Genomic DNA, 6,000 nt, shown 5'->3' with positions numbered 1-6,000 from the left:
TCAAAAACTTGATCGTCCCCACTGACTTCAACAGAGGAAAAAATGCTGTGGAATTTCACACCAAGAATGGTTTAGTTACCTACTCCTCCATATACCAAATGATGTTCGCTCCAACCTTAAAACAGAAATTTTAAATTTGCAAATGTATGCCGGACCAAATAACAACAAAAATCATGTATTTACCCAGTTTAGCAATGGAGAAAAGATAACTGGAAGGCTGGAAGTGGTCATCTCCAGGGGTACCTTAAACAGATAAAGAGAAGAAAAAAAAAAACTATAAAAATGTGCACTTTTAGCTGCAGAATTAGTCTTTTATGTGAGTTGTTAAGGTGCATCACATTTGCAAATTTGGTGGGCAAATAAGGTCCATTTTACATGGTCAATTGTGCACTGATGTTCATCAGTGTGCTTAATTCTCATGCTCAGAAACTTGCAAAAGAGTCAAACTCTTGATCACAGATTTCTACTGAAATAACAGTCATAACGCAATAATTAATATAAATAGGTTAATGTCTGTAATATCTCAATTTGGTCAAATGTTCCAGGAGTGGAGTTCTGAAATTTCTGAACTGTGCTTAGACTCTAAATCAGTCATCTGTAATTACCTGTGGTTTCATGCCTGATACAGTCTAATACCAAATTCACACTGAAATAAGGCACAGAAACGCTTTTGAAAGAGACATTTGTGTCTGTACACACTACCGGTGCTGTTCAGAGAAGTATAAATGCATTTACAGAAGAATTACAAATGTATAATTTGATTTTAAGACATATGGTGATGTAAAGACACCTTTACAGTATATGATACTGCTTAAGTGTGTGTATTGGTGCATTTTTACATCATGTAAATATTACAAAATACAGAGCTGTTGTTTTCTCACCTCTCAACAAGATTATCAAGGAGGTCCAAAGCTCGGTCGGTCCAGAGCAGCCTACAATGAACAAACAAACAAAAAATAAAATTAACCACAAATTAACATGAGCTGACAGACAACATTTATCAGTTGAGTGGTCACAGCATCACCTGAATTGAAAACTGGGCAAGGACAGTGTATGTTTAAGGGCTTTGTATTATTGTTTATTAGCATATATTACTACTATTATTATACAAAGCTAGCAGATGTTACAATTCTTATATGTATAATTTTTTAAGCTTATATTTAATTGCTGTATGACATATATAACCGATTAAACATTAATATTAGCATCTAACATTATCAGGGCTGTGGTTTCATTCCTGTAGGTTAGTAAAAGATGTAGGGAAAATGCAATTTTCAGGGCCTTCAATATAGTACACACAAACAGTAATAATAACATTTAACTTTCAATAGATAATAATCAAGTACCTTGAAATGGATCATGAATCCTCTTCTGATAAAAGACGATGTAGCAAGCTTATGCTCTGCTCGTCCAGGATAACTTTCTCACGTTGCGATCCATTCAGCGCCCTCTAGCGGCGAATAATAACCAATAATAATATAATGCTTAGATTCCGTACTTCTTGGGAAAACTAGCAACTTCCTGAACAAAATGTAGCACATATATGTGTCTATATTAGTATTTAATTGTTACAATATAGTTTCCTAGCGAAAGGACAGTGTTTTTAGACAACATAACATACCTTCAACAAGACTGGACGCGACTCTGGTTTGATGTCTCTGCTGGGTCCTAAAGACGAGAAATACTGCGGAATATCTCAAATACGTGTATCATTTCCTCCAAAAGTACTGTAGAGATGAACACGGAGGTAGAGAAAGCGTTTTTATCCGCATATAGATCGGCTATGAAGCGCGCACGCTTGTATTATCAATAATTACGAGTCCAGGTGAAACAGATATAAAAAAACACGACACGAGGAGGCAATTTGATTAAAAAAATAACAATATTACTGCATTAGAGCTTACATAAACTTTATAACGCAAGAGCAACATCACGTACGCATATTAATACAGCGGTTCTGTGTCAGATCAATCAGTTGACTGTTGAAATTTCAAAATTGTAACCCAACTGGTTGAGTTATTAAATAAATAACCCAATAAAAGGTTTAAAATAACCCATCAAAGCACCAAATATTTTTAACTCAACCATTGGGTTAAATAAATAACCCAACGTTTTTTAGAGTGTATATATATATATATATATATATATATATATATATATATATATATATATATATATATATATATATATATATATATATATATGTATATATGTATATATCTCGTGATTTTGTAAGTATTACAGCGCTTTGTAGCTTTCCAAACCTATATTACTACCATTTGTTAAGCCTCCCCATACAGTTTGATAAAGCACTTGGATCTGGAAGCTGCTTCATGTGACTTGAACAGATACATAAGTATGACTGACAGTATTTCATGTTGAAAAAAAATTTGAGAATCGTGACAATATGAAATTAACAAAGGTTTAAGTTTGTTAAACTGAATGCAGAATATTTTGTGTTAATCCATGTTTTTCCATTGCTTTGTTTCTCAAAATGGCTGAGAGTATACAGTTACTAGCAGTCTGAAGTCTACATGAAATGCCACCTTTATGCTACAAGCTTCTTTGTAGCCTGATAATTACACTAAAACTAAGTTTTATCTAAACAAACTGCAAACCAGTTTCACCCAAGCGCAAGCACACACACCATGAGAACAGCAGGGGTGCAGGAGGGGGTGATGTGAGGTGACATGGGGGGCATTGGGCGCCACAGCTGTATCTGCCATCCCGCAGCCAAGGGTTTGAACAGATTTAATGGAGAGCCTGAAATCAAAGGGTCCACACATCTTCAAAAAGAGCCCCTGCCCGTTTGTTCTGGTTGCTTTTCAAAGAATTGCCTGCTTCACTTCTTACTTTGATTCACACAGTCAAAATAATTGGGCAGCGTCTCCCCTGCTTTCAACGCTCATATGAAGGGCTTTACGTTTTGACAGTTCGGTAGACGCACTATAAAGCCTGTTGGTCTGTCTGGAAGCAAACTGTGGCCTTGTGACTTTATACATGAATATTAGCACTTAAACGTTTGGGGTCAGTAAAACTTTTTCATTCAGGAGAAGTACACCAAATTCAGATATTTCAATTAAAATTACTATTAATGAAGGTAAATTATAGAGTTCAGCAGTAAAAATGAAATTAAGACCGCAGTGACAGTGACGCAGTGATGTTGATAGCCGTGATATGCATTGGACATTTTTACAGAACTCAATATGGATTAATCTAGCAGTCAGCTTTTAAGTTGGATCAATTTGTTTTGACAAGTTTTTTTTTCAAATCACATGATTTAAACAGACATAAAACATCAAGTTAAATATATATAGCACAAAAAAATTAAGTTGAAATCTGATTAACTTATAAAAATATCTTAAAGTAATATAGAAACTTTAGTCATGACTTATGTTTTCATTTTTAGAAATCATATACAGAAACAGACTACAGCAGCCATTCTGTACATCCTACAAAAAACTGACCATTTATTTTTCAGAAATACCCAAATAGCATCAAAACTCAAAGGCCTACACAGGTATTTTGTGGTGAATGAATAATGTTTGCATTTATTTACCAATTAAAAGAGGGATTAGTCTAATTATTTTCATTAGATGCCAAAAAAAAAGTTTTGAAGAAAAACAAAACAAAACACAGAAACCAGAAAAATAAGACTGAAAAAATGAATGAATGAATGCTCCCTAAATTAAAAGGTAATGCCGGTGTACACCACAAGCGATTTTCAATCTCAGACTCTTCATGCCTACAAAAAAGGGGTGCCAATGTGAGCATGCACAGTTAGACATGCACTACATTAATTATCTTATGTTTAACAACTAAAAACATCAGATCATGGATTCGTGGAGACACCCGTCTGTCTCCAGTTCTTACAAGATACCTCCTGATCAAACCTTGATAAAATGAGATCAAGATCAAGATATCTGAACTGTACTTGGCCAGATGTGAAATTGCTTAAATTAAAAGAGTACCTGAACAGCTTCTAAGGATGATTCACAACAATGAGCATGTTAACATGGGCACCAATAATCCGATTTTAATACGATTAAGACACTACTCTGATTAAGACACTATTCTCTCAGACAATGTGGGTCTCAGGAACCTAAACACTGGCACATTTTTAGGGAATGTCCAGTAATAAAACAATTTTGGGTAGAAGTACATGGAGTAATATAAAACATACTCAATATTACACTACCCTTTCAATTCATGGTTATTTCTTTTGGAAGCTCTGATATCCAAATAAGTTAATCTGAAAAATAATTACTTGATATTTTGAAAAATCGCAGCCAAAAAGGAATTACATGACACTGGTTACTTCCTGAATCCCCAATAACACAATAATTGCAAGAAATAGTATATGATATTTATGTGATGGAAAAAATTACATTCTCCCTTTGACTCCAAATTAATGTATTTAGAAACATCTGGTCCAAGTGGTCTGAATACATTAGGTTGCTACATCCAATCCTCGTAGAAATATAAAAATAATACCACCTAATTCCCATCCACAGAACAAACATTTTTCAATTCAGGACCCACTGCACTCCCCCTCTTAATCCTCTCTTTAGATTAGGAATTTACAGCTTATAATCACTAAACTAAAGTTGAGCAAACAAATAAAGAGTCGACCCTCCCTGACCTATGTATATTTAGTTATTGATATTATTTATGTTACCATTTTTTTCTATGAAACTTTTGTTTGATTTTGTGTTCTGTTACTTTATAGTTTGTAAAAAAGAAAAATGTTTAGCAATGGAAACTGTGCACTCTCTTAAGTGTATATTGCTACTATAAATAATAATAAAAAGACACTATACTCAGTTTCTCAGTTTAACTTTATAACCTACTGACTCAGTGAAGGACCACAGACAGTTTTTTTCCCATACGGCGTGTGGAATCAAAATCCATTAAAACAACACTCCTCCAGCAGTTCATACTTGCATCCAATATATAGTTTGTCATGAGGCATGCATGAAATGTTCCTGAATGAAGGTGAAAGTGCCAAACTGCAGTTAAAGTAGACAAATTAAAAATGAAACACCTGAAATTACAAGAAACTCCGGAGGATGGCGTGATGACGCAATGACGTTAATCGAATTATGTGCTAAAATGTGTAAAACGGGATCATGAAAGGAACTATCAAAATGCAACTGGTGTAAACACCTTAATCATATTACTGTCTTACTCAGATTAAAGCAAATAATTCAATTACTGATGTTCATGTACACGTATTCATTGACATGATTTATATTGAGAAATAGCACATGTATATACACGATGAATGGCAATGCTTTTTCTAGCAGTTTATTGCCCACGCACACAACACAGAACTTTCTCTTTGTTTTTGAGGATGGCAGTGGCTGCTGTTGAAAGTAAGGGAAATTTATGGCACTGCTGTGACAGAGCTTCCTGTGTTTAGTTTGGGATACCGTATGCTGAGCGGAAGATCATGATGATGAGAATAGCACAAAAATGTAAATGTTTCAAAATGTAGTAACACAAAAAACAAAAACGCAGGTTTGACATATTATTTTTCAGTCTAGTGTAAACAAAACATCCTAAATACACATGTTAGTGTTTCTTTTATCATGCTTTATCAGTATGTGTCTGTATATTTCAATGACATTACATATTTTAAAAGGCTTTAAATGAGATTTTTTTTTCTGCAAAGAGCGTCTGCCTTCAGCAGCGCTTACAAACACTTCACAGCTTTATGAATTCATTTTCTTTTCGGCTTAGTCCCTTTATTAATCTGGGGTCGCCACAGCTGAATGAACCGCCAACTTATCCAGCACATGTTTTACGCAGCGGATGCCCTTTCAGCCGCAACCTATCTCTGGGAAACATCCATACACACTCATACACTACGGACAATTTAGCCTTCCCAATTCACTGTACCACATGTCTTTGGACTGTGGGGGAAACCGGAGCACCCGAAGGAAACCCACGCGAACGCAGGGAGAACATGCAAACTCCACACAGAAAAGCCAATTGACC

The 6,000-nt window shown here is 34.9% G+C and overlaps 2 long non-coding RNA genes across 2 annotated transcripts in view; both read right to left on the bottom strand.

Annotated features, from left to right (window-relative positions):
- Nucleotides 1-251, bottom strand: part of LOC130221056 (uncharacterized) — a 1,321-nt gene extending 1,070 nt beyond the window's left edge. Inside the window, exon 1 of the long non-coding RNA XR_008836253.1 lies at nucleotides 184-251. This is a non-coding gene — a long non-coding RNA (uncharacterized LOC130221056). The remainder of the gene's footprint in view (nucleotides 1-183) is intronic.
- LOC130221055 (uncharacterized) overlaps nucleotides 1-6,000 on the bottom strand; it is a 122,832-nt gene that overhangs the window by 18,261 nt on the left and 98,571 nt on the right. The window lies entirely within an intron of this gene.

The sequence above is a fragment of the Danio aesculapii genome, chromosome 3 (assembly GCF_903798145.1).
Source record: "Danio aesculapii chromosome 3, fDanAes4.1, whole genome shotgun sequence".
NCBI lineage: Eukaryota > Metazoa > Chordata > Actinopteri > Cypriniformes > Danionidae > Danio > Danio aesculapii.
The sequence above is the reverse complement of the archived record's forward strand: the minus strand, read 5'-3'. Positions and strand labels throughout refer to the sequence as shown.